The following is a 16836-nucleotide window of genomic DNA, read 5'->3' as shown; positions in this document are numbered from 1 at the left end:
CCCATGTGCACATAACTGTAGTCAAAACTGCTGTACAGTCTGTAGCATGCGACAGACCACACTCTCACACACAAGAACTCCACCCAGACATCCGAAGACACTGGACAGTATGAATGTCCCACCAAATACCAGACAAGGTACACACAAATTACCACATAGGTGTCAAACCATTATGTATGCAAGGAGTAAACAGGGACCTAGGGACACAGGTCAATATTAATCTGTCATGTGACACCCACAATGCCAATGTGGCTATGAAGATTGTCGATACTGGACATCGTATCATGAAAGGATTCACATCAACAGAGGTCACTGTGCCGCTGTACTGTTCCCTTATCAAACCCATAATCTAGTACAATGACTCATATGGGATGTACCGTACGTGACATCTGCAGCAGTTCGGAAGACCTCATAGTTACCCCACCAACAGGATAAAGGGTGTGAAATATATGTCATATGCTGCCTGGCTGTAGACACCTCAGCTGACTGCAGTCCACACTGCCTACACAGAGGCATTGTATGTCTGTTGTACAAGGTCATGTCCAACACAGGAGTAATGGACATGCTCCACCACAGGAAATCAAAGCCATTGGAGCTGTGAGAGTCACAGATGTCAGCCTCAACACATAATGAAATAAGATGTGCTGGAGGGACAGATACATAACCCAGAGGCTCCCCACACCCAGAAACAGGATCCCAATCCATGGTAGGCAGAGCCCCTCACTGACACCCCTCAACAGGAATATTGCCAAGTGGATGGATGACCGTACATGTATACTGGGGGTCCTCACTGCGTCACGACCAGACAGAGGCACAGTGAAGAACTTCATAAATGGCCATAATTGAACATAGCAAGGGGTGGCGAAAGACACACACACTCTGGCTAGGCATACTAATGGCCTAGGGTGTATAGCCTAGTATGAACCCATGAACCTATGAAGATACAAAACGTACAGGACACTAAGGATAATCACAAGGGTTACCCAACTGATGGTAGGAACCATGTTGGGCATCCACAGATATGCTCCGAATCACACAGATATTACAAACAACATACCAAACACACACACATATTGCTAACATACAACCTGTCAGGTGCAGTGCAAACACCCCCCCCCGAGTGCAAAATACCTATCCCAGCAGACTGATGGTCCCCTGACATTGCAGATGCTGAGGTAACAGACATCATCTGCAAAGCAGAACACACAGCAGCAAAGGTATGTGATGGTGTCCTGTGCTGAGGCCAACATGGACTCCAAGAATAATGGAATGCCAAATCACACTACTGCCCAATGTCAGCCTTAACACAGGATATGTACCCAAAGACCAGTGTACAACAACAGTGGTCCATCACAACAAAGGTGTTGCCTGAATGTATACTCCAAACTACCACCCCAGGATCCTGACAAGCTTGTTCTGCACAGCTATGGAAAGGATTAGTATGTACCGCTGACAGAAGGCTATTGTGGACCTACTGATACTGGACCCTACACAGTGTGGCTGTCGTAACTGCAGAACCTTCCCCTAAACATGTCTGACCCATTTGAAGCAGTCATTAAGGTCATTGATGAGGGCAATGTGGTCCACACAGCGTAGCTGGACCGTGCACATGCTTCTAGACAATACCGTACGAGTTCAGTATGGATATGTTCAGCAGCTTAAATATATACCCCTATGTCAGTAGAGGGGTTGCAAACCAGACCAAGGACAGAACTGACATGGTCAGACATGCCACATCCATGTCAGACTACAAAGCGGATATGAGTGGCATCCCACAAGGCCTGGTCTTGGCCCCCCCCGTTCTGTATATATGTCCCATAGGTATAGGCCAACATGGAAGGACTGTGACTGAACATGTATGCAGAGGAGTACAAACAGCCCACCATATCCGACCCCACCTGACACAAGCAACCCACAAAAGGGCCACCTACAAACAGACAACTGTAGCCATAGCCATGTCAGCAAGCTAATTGCAGAACTGTGTATAGACAACCACCGTGGATATACAGTAAGTGCGCACAAATTACCACACAGGTGTTAACCCATGAGGTACCTAACATGTAATGTGAGACCTGGGTACAAAAGGTGATAAATATCCTGCACTGGACAAACATGTGGCTGTAGTGTTCGCAGAAACATGTACCATATACCCACCCAAACATGAAGGTTGGCAGATGTAGCTAAGAGGAACTCACTGTGGCTCTGCAGCCATCCTCCATCAGCATCACAACTGACTACAATAGCCCCTGTGGGATATACCACAGCAGACACCTCCATCAACTGTAAAGTCCACAACAGTACCCCACCAGGGGTAGCAAAGAGCATGAACAGATGCCATGTGTTGCCTGAGTAAACAAACTGCAGCCCCACACACCGCCATCTTTCCCAGCTACAGGAAAGCTGTGCCTGATGTATGAAGCCATGTCCAACCTGGAATGAATGAACATGTTGCACCTTGTACAATCTGAATGGCAGTGAGCTATGCACATGAGAGACCTGAACCCCAGCACTGACATACATAGGACAAGCTGTACAGAATGATCCATAACACAGAAGGCACCCCACTCTTCAGTAAACTCCTGGTACAGGTCAGCCAGAGAGTCACATATCGACACCCCTCAAGAGGAATCCTGATGAGTGTATGGGAGATGGTAGGCTAACCCTGGGTATCACTGTTATGTCAGAGGTAGACGGAGGCACAGTATACTAACCATGACATATGTCATGGCAAACTCCAGTTACAATGTGTGTCGAAGGACAAACACACCCTGTGACTAGCATCAGAAATGGCCTAGGGAACATCGCTAATGTTTGCCAATGTCCACCCATGTTGTGGAATACACTAGCAATGTTGGACGAGCCTGGTGTAGGTAGTCCATATCTGAACATATTGCAACATGGTCATATGTGCACAACTGGCCCCTACACAGTCTGTTGTGCTCACTATGAAGATGTCAAGCAGTCATAGGACTAAAGCCCAGGATACTGTCCACCACAGTGAAAGTACTGAACCAGTACACTATACGGTACTACAGTGTTAGGTCATTATGAAAGTATGTTGAGAACAGTCTGCAAAGTATCCCATGCAATCCCTGCAGGCACAGTATAATCCCTGTTGTGGCAGACACAAAGCAGTTGGCCAGTTAGTACACAACATGACACCCAACACACAACCATAAACAGGAGATATTGTTGAAGTTCACACACACCCAAATATGTGGTGGACTTCAGAGTGCAACATATGGAAAGCTCACACTGGGCATGCTCGCACACTTTGATAAATGAGGTATATGTCAGACAACATGCCATGGAAAGGCTTTTGATAAATGAGGTATATGTCAGACAACATGCCATGGAAAGGCTGAACTGGGCATGCTCACACACTTAGGCCATATCTCCGTTTAGCAGTTGGCCACACATATCTGGTATTTGTACGTGTCAGTCCAGGAACCAACCACAACACAGCAATCAGCCCAGTGCACACAGTAAATGACTACAGAGACATAAGTGATATAGTGGATCGCCGTCATATGCAAACATCTTCCACAGATACACAAGTTGGTCATAGGAACAGGGAATGCTATGGCAATAAAGACCTGCAAACAGTAGAACAGCACAACAAATATTGTGCATCCGACAATTGAACATATGGGTGTAGAGGTCAATACTAGGCTTGTTGCCCTAGGGAATGACAGCTCAGCCAGAGTGTGTTTGGCATCTGCATCCCCAGGATAGTAGGCTACTGTGCCACTGTAAAGTAGGTCACAGAAGGCAACATGTGAGGCTAGTGAGCTGTGCCTCTGTCAAGCAGGGGCATCGTGGAGGTCCCAGGGATTGAATGTGCTAAGCCACAGCCATGTTGTCAGTGTGTGCTGTGAGAGGGTTGCTGAGGATCTCTGACAGTAGGTGTCCGTCAATAACAGACTGAGGGGAGCCCTATCTGCATTCTCTGGACGATTCCACTGTCAACACTGTGTTGTAATGAGTATGTGTGAATGAAGTGCCATGCCGGAACTGTTCACAGATGTCCTCCCTCTGTGGGCTGCAGCTCTGCAATGTATTAGGTCACTCTGTCTGTTGTACGGCGCATATATGGCTGGTGTACAGCTGACAGGTGTCTTGTTGTGGAGCAGTCATGGGTATATGTGGGATAGCATGACCAATGCAAACCGTACACATGCTCATAGAATGCAATTGTCAAGGATTATGCTGAGTGGCCAGTATAGTCCTCCAGCATGGGTCCTCTGAAGTCGTCCACCCCAGTCTATACAAGTGTAGAGTCTGCTTGTGCTAAATACAGTTTGTGTGCAGTGACAACCTTGCCTGGGGGTGGATATGGGATATGGATGTCCAGGGAAAGGTGGGTATGGACAGATATCAACAATGGTGGTCTACCTCTGGTGTGGAACAGTGAGTACCCACATTGCAGATGGACAGGTGCAATATGTATTCCCCCATGTGGCTGTGTTGTGTGGTTCTGCCATAGCACATGGACCCACAAATTGTAGTGGCTGTAGGGTAAAGTGGTAGAGGCCTGAGTAGTTCTCACACACAATATGCCTGTACCTGATGTTAACAACTGGAATGGTGTATGTGAACACCTGCATATCCTGGCACTGTTCCCAGGGAAGCTAAGTGTGTGTCCTGGATGTGGGTGTGGTGTTCTGGACTGGTTGTGTTGTGTGTTACAAGTCCTGTGGTCCCAAAGCATGGTATAGAACATAACCTGCCAGTGTGATGTGCATATCTGACCCTGACGTAGGTGGCTGCAAATGCATATATATGCTATCCCCCACCTGACAGGTAGTACTACATGTTCATACCTCTGTAGAAATAAAGATGTCAGCACCCTATAAATACTACAGGTGCAAAACAGATACCAGTAATTCGGATAGTGTGCTCTGCTAATGCGTCTCCCTCAAGTGTCATAACATCGTTAGGTAGGGTTTCGAATCCTGCAAATGCTCAGTGTGTGTGTGGGTGAGAGGGTTTGTGTGTGTGAAAGGCTGTAAGAGAAAAAATTCCCTTTTGGCAACTGGGAAAACACACTACAGGATGCACATTCCCCTTTCTAAACACTGATGATGTCAGCACCCTATAAGTACAGCAGGAGAAGAGACACCTCCCAATAATGCGAATAGCGCGCTCCGCTAATGCGTCCGTCTTGAGTGTCATAACATAGTTAGGTAGGGGTTTGAATCCTGTCCATGCTCAGTGTGTGTGGGGGGGGGGGTTAGTGTGTGTTCAAGACTGTTTGAAAGAAGTATCCCTTTTGCCAAGTAGGAGAATACACTACAGGATGCACATTCCCCTTTCTAAACACTGATGATGTCAGCACCCTATAAGTACAGCAGGAGAAGAGAAACCACCCAGTAATGTGAAAAGCGTGCTCCGCTAATGCGTCCGTCTCGAGTGTCATAATATAGCTAGTTAGGGGCTTGAATCCTGTACATGCTCAGTGTGTGTGGAGGGGGTTAGTGTGTGTTCAAGACTGTTTGAAAGAAGTATCTCTTTTGCCAACTAGGAGAATACACTACAGGATGCACATTCCCCTTTCTAAACACTGATGATGTCAGCACCCTATAAGTACAGCAGGAGAAGGAAAGCCTCCTAGTATTGCGAATCGCGCGCTCTGCTAATCCGTCCGTCTCAAGTGTCATAACATAGTTAGGTAGTGGTTTAAATCCCGCAAGTGTGTGTGTTTGGACAAGAGGGGTTAGTGTGTGTGCAATTTTGTGTGAGGGAAATGTCCCTTTTGGCAACTGGGAGAACACACTACAGGATGCACATTCCCCTTTCTAAACACAGATGATGTCAGCACCCTATAAGTACAGCAGGAGAAGATAAGCCTCCCGCTAATGCGAATAGCGTGCTCTGCTAATGCGTCCGTCTCGAGTGTTATAATATAGATAGGTAGTGGTTTGAATCCTGCAAGTGTGTGTGTTTGGATGAAGGGGGTTAGTGTGTGTGCAATCTTGTGTGAGGGAAATGTCCCTTTTGGCAACTGGGAGAACACACTACAGGATGCACACTCCCCTTTCTAAACACAGATGATGTCAGCACCCTATAAATACAGCAGGAGAAGGGAAGCCTCCCAGTAATGCAAATAGCGCACTCCGCTAATGCGTCACTCCCGAGTGTCGTAATGTAGTTAGGTAGGAGTTTGAAACCTGTAAATGGCATGTGTGTGTGTTTCGATGTGGGGAGTTTGGGTGTGTGCATTTCCGTATAAAAAATGTGTTAGTTTTGGCAAACACGAGATCACACTACCTGATGCACATTACCCTTTCAAAATACTGATGTTGTCAGCACCCTATAAGTACAGCCAGAGAAACGGAACTATCTAATAATCCGAATAGTGCGCTTTGCTAATGCATCTTTTTCACGTGTCGTGACTTAGTTAGGTAGGGGAATGAATCCTGCAAATGGCAAGTGTGCATGTGTGTGGGTGGGGGTAGTAAGGTGTGTGTAAATGCAAGTGTGCGAGAACAGATCCTTTTGGCAAATACTACAATACACCAGATGCTGCATATTCCCCCAGTAAACACAGGGGATGTCACCACACTATCAGCACAGCCAAACAGGGCTAGTTGGCTAGTAATGCCAATAGTGCACTCTGCTACTGTGTCTATTACCATTGTCAGAGTACAGATAGGTATGTTTTGGTAACCCACAACTGCCACGTGTGGTTGTGTCACACAGTATGACCTTGTGTGGGTCTTTGTACATAACAATGCATGCCATTGCCTAAACCAGCAATGGCATTGCACACATGATGTATGTGTGTGACACATACACATAAATACCTGTGACCTGCAGTAGTTACCATGTCTGACACATGCCTCGAGTGGATAAATGGTATTTGCAATGTATACCCATATGACTGTGTCTTACTGTGCAGGGTCCGCACGTGGTATGTCTCTATAAAGTGTGGGTGTATATGGTAAAATACCTACAGCAGGGGATACACATCTGGTCTGGGCCATATAGTGTACTTGTAGTCGATGTACAGGTGCTGCATGTCCCCACCTGTTGTGGTAGTGGTAACATGTCATTCCACTGCAATTCAGTGACCACATGCTGTGAACCCTTCAACTAGTGTGTTGTAGCTACAGTAATGCTCACGCACAATGTTTGGCTGGATGCAGTCCAGCCATATAAACACAGTTCTTGAGACTGTCATATTGCCAGTGTTGTTATGGAGGACAGGTGGTCTTCCTGTGTATGGGAGGGTTGTGTGTGCCAGGCTATGAACCAGATGGCAGTTCGACACACTGTTAGCTGCACATGATTAGGCCCTGATGCTTTGTGCTGTGCCAACAACCTGGGGGTGTGTGTATCTGTGGTAATTTGGGATACCACTCCCCTGTCCATGTGTGTTACATGTGTAGGGGACGACAGGCATGGTATGGGGCATAACCTGTCAGTGATGGGTAACACCTGCGAGCCATGAATCAGGAATCTGGTACTGCACAGACATTGCAGTTCACCGTGCTGAGGACAGTGTCTGGTGCATGTATCTTCCGGTGTACACTGCTGTTGTTGTGTAGCAGCACTGTTAGTGTCCTAATCTGTGTGATACCCACGGAGGTGGCTATGTAAACCATGTCCTGCAGCATAAGGCAGTATGTGTGTACCAAGGAGCTTTGCCATTATACATCGGGCCATGGGTGTCACATGCAAGATGACCCTTGCACATCATTGTGGCTTCCCTAGCATGAAAGCACACGTTGACAGCCAGCGGATACCCTATGAATGACAGTGGAGACTGAGCATAATGTAGACATACAACACCCTTCCCACATATAGTGGTAGCATACCTGGTGAGGGTATGTTGGCAACCAAGATCAGGCTCATACTGGCCTGTGCCACATGCTGAGAGATCCATTCTATGTTCCCTATCATGTAGTCCAGGGAGGTATGTCTCAGGTCAGCCATACTGGCATGGTCAATGAGTGAGTCATATGTGTCCATGCCTCTGACTGACCTGTATGCATGTGTTCTGTGGTGGACCATAGTGCCCCTGAGGCATATCACTTTGACCTTCACCAGATACAGCCTGTTGAGCGGGACCCCAGTGCAGCACCCAAGACAGGTACCTGACACGTCTGTAGCAGGTGTGTTGTGTAGCCCTACAGGCTGTGAGTGTGTGGCACAGGGGATGTGTGTGCCATGTGTGGCATGTGCTCTGTTCCAATGGAACATATGCCTGTGTGCCAGCTGCGGAGGTGTGTGATGCTCAGGCAGGATGCTATTCTGAGTCCCCACGTATGCCCCAGTGTGTTCAGCATGCTGTCAGTGCGTGTCAATGTCTGACTTGTATTGTAGTCACTGTAATATATTTTATTTATTCATTTATTTATCCTACATTTGTTGACCGGGATAGTCCGACTGGATGCATGTCCATTTCCAGGGGAGGCCCGGGGAGAAAAGCTACAAGGGTAAGCAGATACAGCATTACATAATACCAGCATTACATATTACAAACAGATTATTTACAGAGATTACATAAGTAAGCAAGTTAAACATGTTCCACAGGTTAATGTTAGTCCTGAGCACAAGTCAGGATTAAATTAAATTACACAGTAAACTGGTTAACAGATTTTACACATTCAAGTTAGCCAGACTTGATACATTGACATAGCCAGTTAAGTGACAGATGTTGTTTGAGTCTAGTGTTAAATTGACCTAAGGTGGAAAGTAAGGTAATATCAGCTGGAAGTTAGTTCCAGGATCTACTTACAGAGTTTGCAAAGAGAGAATCACCGGCTGTGTTATTAAATTTGCTAGTCTGAATTAGTAGTTTGTTAGAGGATCGAAGCGGTCTAGGATTGTTATAGGGGGTGATAATATTTGAAGTGCAGGAGTATTGTCCGGATTATAGAGGATTTTATAGGCCATAATCAGTTGGTTATACTGTATTAGGCTGGGTATTACAAGCCAACCAAGCTGATTTAGATTGATGCAATTATGTGTCCTAAAAGGCAGCCCAGTGGCAAACCTGGTAATGTGGTTGTAGCAAACTGAGTGTTTGTTAAGGACAGTCTTGTTCATATTCGAGAGTAGAGGGGATGCATACAGAAGGGTTGAAAGAAGGTGTGAGCGAGCTATGGCACCTTTAGCTGGAGGGGCTAGAAAGGCTTTTATTCTGTAAAGTGACCCTAGTTTTTTTATTGATGGCTTTGATAATTTGGTTAACATGTAGGTCACATTTGAGATTATTGTCTGTGATGACACCTAATAGTTTAGTAGATGGGTCAGGGGAGATTATTGTGCCATCAGTTGATGTTATGGTAAAGGTGAAAGCAGTAGACCTACGTGTTGGTGAAATAACAGCAGTTTAGTTTATTTGGGATTTAAGATCAGACGATGTTCAGAAAGCCAGTTTTCTATTGTATTAAAGGTGGTTTGGGTAGCTGACCATAACTCTACTGGAGATGTGGCTGAGCAGATCAGAGTAGAGTCTTCAGCATATTGGATACAGCTGACTTTTGGGATGACAGTATAAAGGTCATTAATGAAGATGGAGAACAGCAAGGGCCCTAGTATAGAGCCTTGTGGTACTCTGAGGATGTTAGGTAGAAGGTTAGAGAGTTTGTTCTGCCAGAGGCCAGCCTGCTGTCGACCATGCAGTTAGGATTGAAACCATTGGAAGGCTCCAGTATCTAGACAGAACGTTTGCAGGGCGTGGATTACAAGTTGGTGATCAACCATATCGTATGCCCTGGAAAGATCCAAAAAGAGGGCTGAGGATATATAATTAGTGTTGCAAGTATGGTTTATGGTGTTAGTAAAGGCTAGGAGGCCTGAAGTAGTGCTGTGATGAAGACGGAAGCCATGCTGAGTGTCTGCCATAAGGCGATTTTGGATTAGGTGGTGCATGAATTGTCTATGAATAACGTTTCCATAATCTTTGCAAGTGGAGAGAGTATAGCTATTGGCCTATAATTGGAGAATTCAGTAGAGCTGCCTCCTTTGTGAAGTGGGATTACATAGGATATTTTCCAGATGGTGGGAAATTTAGATTCTACCATGGTTCATTTGATTACTTTTGAGACGGGGTAAGCAATAGCATCATCTGATTTTGATAGGTATTCGGCAGGGAGTTGATCAGCAGAAAGTGTAGTGGGTTTCACTGTTTCAATCAAGGTACGGAGAAGTGAAGTGGTGACTGGTTGGCAGCTGAATGCAAGTAGGTTTCTAGGGGTGCTACTTTCAGGACCAGGGGAGCTAGAAGGTAGATGGCTAGCTAGGGCTTGAAATGTCTCAGTAAAGAATTGGTCAAAACTATCAGAAACATCTTCAGGGGTTTTATCAATAGTAGCAGCAGGGAATGGGGTTGAAGTTTGTCCAGGATGTAGTATATATGACATGCCACCTGACAGGGTATGGCATTACTGGGTTCAGAGAGCCCAGTCCCCAGATTGGCTGTGTGGTGGCATCCCACACATGAGTTGTACGTTCCTGGCCAAGGGTGATGGCTGACTGCATACATGTGGCAGCCGTGACATTGCCACATGACTCACATAAACCACAACTGGACCATAGAGGTGATTCACAGGTTACCTTTGCACATGCTACCCTAGTAGTGTGATTGCCATGGTGAGTACCAACACATAGGGCCAATGGGGAACAACATACTGAAGGTGTGTATGTGTGGGTGTACCGCTACTGTTTCATAGCACTGGCATATATGACTGCACACGTGGGTAAATGCCAGGTAAGACATGTGCAATGTGTCACAGGCAACGTACATGCGTACAGGACAGACAGTGACATTCTGTCATGTGTAAAGTTGACATATCGTGCAGCTATGCAGATGTCACTAGGAGTCTACAGAAGCGCTGTAACTCTGCATTGCAGGTGTCAGCATTGTTCCAGGGAACTAGCGAACATGCATGCAAACAAAGCTACAGTAAAAAGGGCTGGAAGTAGTGCATTGTACAACAAAGAAGGGGTAACAATAACAGTAAGTAACAATGCAAATATGTAGGCATTATCAACATGTACCCAGGAATACACAGCGCAGATGCCCATGGTAGAACTGATATTATGTCATAGTTATTTGTGATTTGGATTACGTTGGTACTGCACACATATCTACATGCACGAACATCCACATTGCATAGTCGTTGTGGGCAACTTGACACCATTACTGTACATGTCCACCATTGCATATCACTACTTGCATTAGCTTTCCCCCTGTGCTACCCATGTATGCGGCTATTTGTTGACAACCTTACCACCGGCATGCAATTATGTGCAGCTGTTACACTTTGGTATGTACTATGGGTGCAGATAACAATTCAGGACATTCATACAGTTACTGCAGCAGGCATGCTGGGATATACACACAGTCATAGCAGCACACTGTACTGTTACCAACATGATACTACTAATACACTTCTATGTAGTCACCCTGTGCATCAGCAACGTGTTTACCTGTTCCCGCAATGATGTTGGAGATTGCAGGAGGTGGCACAGTGTCATCATATGCACAGGGTGTGGATTAGCTATGCCTGAGTCAGCCACTGATACCACCAATTGACATGTGTGTGTATGTGTGTTGGTGAGGGGCAGCAGTACAGGGTGAGGCAGTGTTGGTGCAGTGTGTGCGTGTATGTGGTCGCCCTAGGTGTTAACATTTCACATGTGTGTATGCACGCACACAGTTCCACCTCATGGCTGCCATATACAGGGGTTTGTGGACAGCCACAGACTGCACCTGGCAGGTCATACAGATCAGAGTCTGTGGGCACGGACACGGTACCTGTGCCTGACAGGGGTGCTACGGACCGTATCCAGTACTAAGCCAGACTAGGTACTGTCATCAGAAGCGGGAGTGTGTTGACTGGACACAGGTCCCTGTTGGGACTGTCCAGAGCCACGTGCACGTGGTCTCCTGGGGCGTTCCGATGACAGCACAGACTCAGCATTGCTGGGGCTGCTGCTGGCACTATGAAGCGTCTTGCGAGCCTGTTGTCGTCCACGCCGACTGCCAGCTGCTGCTGTTGTCGGCATACGGCCACGTCGATGCCGCAAACACCCACCATTGTCCTGGCTCATGGACATCTGGTTGTGGAACTGCTGTAATATGTCCCCACAACGTCTGTCTATGACATCGGTGAAATTATGGATAGCATCCGCAATGTCACGCATACTGTCTGTCATGGCTGTGCGACATGCTCTCAGCTCCCTCAGACCCTGTCTGGTGTACCTTTTCATACGCGACTGTGCCTTCATGACAGTCCAAAACATAGCTGAGGTTGACAGACCTCTTTGGGCACGTCGGCCAGAGGCAGTACGCCCACGGATGCTCCCACGAGAACCCATGGGCAACTCTCTGTGTGGTACCATCGGAGGACCCTGCCCATGGCTGCTGTGTGGGGACGCATGTGCCACAGGCACAACATTACCCTGGTCTATGCCCACTGTATCCTGTCCATCACCTAGGGACAATGGTGACAAAGGATGTACTGGCAGGATGACTGTGCGCAATGATGGGGTTGACAGCTGTGTACTGTCAATTGGCTGACCAATGGCGGACCCTGACAAACCTTCCTGTACCATTACACAAATATCATCATTACCAGTACCCGTGGCACAAGATTCAGGTTCCCTGCTGCAGGTCACCAGAGCAGCACCAGAACCTGTGGGAGGAAGACAGGAAACACAGTTTACAGTCTCCAGACATTGTTACCAGTGATGCACTTCTACACACATGCACATATGCACACATGGACACATGCACACATGCACACATGGACACAGGCACACATGCACACATGGACACAGGCACACATGCAGACATGCACACGTGGACACATGCACACAGGCACACATGCACACATGCACACATGCACACAGGCACACATGCACACATGCACACATGCAGACATGCACACATGGACACATGCACACGTGGACACATGCACACATGCAAACGTGGGCACATGCACACATGGACACATGCACACATGCACACGTGGTCACATGCACACATGGACACATGCACACATGCACACATGCACACGTGGTCACATGTACACATGCACACATGCACACATGTACACATGCACACGTGGACACAGGCACACCTGCACACATGCACACATGCACACATGGGCACAGGCACACCTGCACACATGCACACCCTGCAGTATACACACAGAGCACTACTGAGTTACACTACTATTACTAGCATTATCAGGACTATTATAGGTTATGTTAAACACACTCACCAGCATGGATGGCCTGCCTTGCTGTAACCCCGGAGGGACCTGCAGAAATGATGAGATTAATGTCAGTGGGCACAACTGTGCCATTGATATTGCATATGATACAGTGTACAGAACAGTCAAGTGTACATATGGCATATTACCTGCACGCTCCATGTCGTGCTGCTGTGTGGAACCAGCCTCCATCATAATGCAGGTGTACTGCTGTTGCTGTTCCGGGGCTGGAGCCACAACACTTAGGAGTAGCCCCTCCAGTCTGGTGAGGGGGGATGTGTGGCCACCCCACCTCCTGTGGCAACCTGTTGCCTGTGGATATCTGATGCACGCTGATGGACACTTCGGATTAAATCACTGCAGTGATGTCGTACCTGCTCATATGTCCTGTTATGCGTGCTAATATCATTTACCCTACGGACAAGGTCTTGCCACAGTGCAGCCCTCTCCTGCTGATTCTGACTGGTGCGGGAAAACAGGATGTCATACTCCCACACCAGGCTCTGGTGGATCTCCTCGTCTTCCGCTACAGAGTAGGCAGGATTACGCTGATGCACCATCTCCCTGGAAGAGAGCACAAACAGGATATCAGCAGACTATGTCAGCAATATATGGCACACATACTATACATGATACTCATGTGAAGTGATATACTACTACTCCCATATGTTGCATGTGTGTGTGTCATGGTGGATACACAGGTACATGACCAGATATCAGTGCTCAGCCAACACCTGTGCAACAATACCTGCCACATTCCACACAACATAGTTGCATGCCCCATCGGTCAGCACACTGACAGGTCCAATGCACAACCTCACTCTGGGGGTTCATCCCAAGGTACTGTATGTGGGACGCCATCCACTACTGTGATGTGGACAGAAGTTACTTGGCCTGGATATACATATCCCACCACCACCACCAGCACAGTAGACTACTTTGATATGTATGTGATTAGACAGTTATTCACTTGCTGGGACTGAGATGGTATCCATGCAGCACACCGGGCCAGTGGAAGCCACAACCCACACTGCTGACCCCTTTGCAAATGCTTACCATGGACATGCCACAGATTGCATGGAACTTGCACACACATTTCTAACCCAGACCCTATGCACAAAGGTTAGGCATCCTGTCCGGTGGACCCCAGACAGAGGCAGATTGTATAACAATAGCAGGAGGCTACTGCAGGACAGAGCACATTCACATTAAGGGAAGGCATCTGTGGTCAGCACTGGTACTACGCTACGGTCCATCATAAGAATGGCCACGGCCTACTCTGGGAGGGAAATGGCCACAAACACTATGGGTGACCACAAGACCTTCTTCAGTTATGTTACACATATGGACCACATGCCTCAGATATGCTCTGTGTTAATACACACCTACTTAACATTCACCAAACACACGGATATTGGCAACAGTCTTGCAGACAGGTTCGGTGCACGTATCCCCCCTCCTTCTCCCCCAACAGTTGAAATATTTATCACAGCTGTATGTAACATCCCTATCATCTCACATGTCCAGGTGAGGGCCGCCCTCAGCAGAGCAGAACACACAGCATCACTGTGACCTCATGGTATCCCTGGATGTGTGCTACCTGCACTCTGAGAGGACATACAACCGCATATAACACTAATAATTTATCTTGGCCGTACTACAGGATATGTACCTGGACAGTGGCATACAGCGACAGTGGTCCCACACCACTAAGGAGGCACCTTGACTGACCCTGGGAACTACCACATCATATGCATAACCGGCCTGGTCTGCTAAGCTATGGAATTATGCAGTATGGGATGCATATGCAGTGATATTGGGTACCTGCAGACACTTGTTCCCAGCCAGTGTGCCTTTGTGATGGGCTGATCCTGCCTTTTGAACCTGGCTGACCTTTCAAAGCAGTCACTACAGCCATTGCTGGGGGCAACGCACAGACAACTGCTGCCAGGATCATGGCCTAAGACTGATTGACATGTAATGTATGGTCATCCCCTTTTGGTGGAACTACGTACATACAACATATCACATGGACATACCTATAGATACAGACCTATGACACATTTGGAGGGTTCACAGTATGCACACTATTAACCTGCTACTTTGCATTACCTGTGCTTGTCACAGCTGGTTGCGTTAACACTGCTTCTGCTTGCAGCTGCTACTGTCACTGCTGACAGCTTAGGGTGACAGAGTCACAGTGTATAATTTTTTTTTGTTCTCTCTCTCTCTCTCTCACTTTTCTCTCTCCCTCTGTCTGCTTCCAGACAGTGCAATGAATGTATTGCATGTGTGGAGTGTTAGTACTGGATGCTTTTGTAGGTATCTGCATAGGTCCATGTGATGGCCTCTGCACCAATTGTAAGCCAGCATTTGCTAATTGCATACAGCCAGTTGTGTACTGATTGCAGTTCTCACTGTGATTTCAGGTCAGTGCTATAAAAGGGTATGTGGGATAGGCGTTGCCCTTTCAGATTGTAAGGGCGGGGACCATGCTGGTATGCTGTGGACAGTGTTCTGTGAGTGTAAAGGTTAGTATCTCTCTCATGATTCAGGCTGTGTTGTAGATTCACATTTCTCCATTCCTCTCTCATGTTCCCTGTAGTAAGTGTGTATGCACAATGACTCCTACAACTATATATAGATATATATTTATATATATATATATATATATATATATATATATATATATATATACATACATTTATATATGTACTTTAACTGACATTATTACCTACAAGCTACCAACTAGCATGGCTGTTTGCGTTCACACAGTACTATTGTGGGAATCCAGTAGTTTTGACAGTAATTCTACATGACATGCTTTGGGTACTACACATCCTATATTCCCTTTACATTCATCCCTACTATTACATGTTATATTTATTTTAGCACAATGTTGTTGTATAAGAGTCATGGCTTAGTGGTAGGTCATACCGACTAGTGTTTCCAAGGTCCTGGGTTCGGGACTGACAGTGGAATTTTATTTTGCTTTTGAACTGAGTACAGGACCTGTCAATCAAAGTGACTAAGGCACTTTTAAGCAGTTGTAACCGGGTTAGCGCTGGTTTGCGCGGAACTCACGCATGCGCACTGGTGGTTAGCTCCGCGCACACATGCGCACACCCGCTTACAACCGCTTACAACCGCTTAACAGTGCTTACTCTGGCGCACACCCGCGCTATTTTCTTTGAAAGAAATGAAAATGGGGAGACAGGAAAATTGTGAAAAAGGGGTCACAAAGAGGGTAAGATGGGAAACAAGCTTGGGATTTGCAGGAGGGATGTAGGTAAGGCCCATAGCTGCCCATTTCTTCATCAGCAACAGCTGTGCATATGTATGTAATTTGGTGTGACATTTGAAACCTTCCACCCCTGAGAGAGGTGTTAGGACAACAATAATACTTGTTGTACAGCCAATTGTAATTGATAGATTCCATGTCCAGCATACATGTGTGCGGAATGGGCAGCTATGTATGGGGCGTAATTTTTTTGTGGGTACAGAGTGCCCTTTTTTTTTTCAGGTGAGAGTGGTATGTCAGGTGAAGGAAGTCGGTACAGCTGGGGAGGTAGGTTGGGTAGGTAAACAGACAAGACAAACAAGA

This window comes from Protopterus annectens, chromosome 1.part1 (assembly GCF_019279795.1).
Source record: "Protopterus annectens isolate FY-2018-M chromosome 1.part1, PAN1.0, whole genome shotgun sequence".
Taxonomy (NCBI): Eukaryota; Metazoa; Chordata; order Ceratodontiformes; family Protopteridae; genus Protopterus; species Protopterus annectens.
This window is presented reverse-complemented; position numbering follows the sequence as displayed.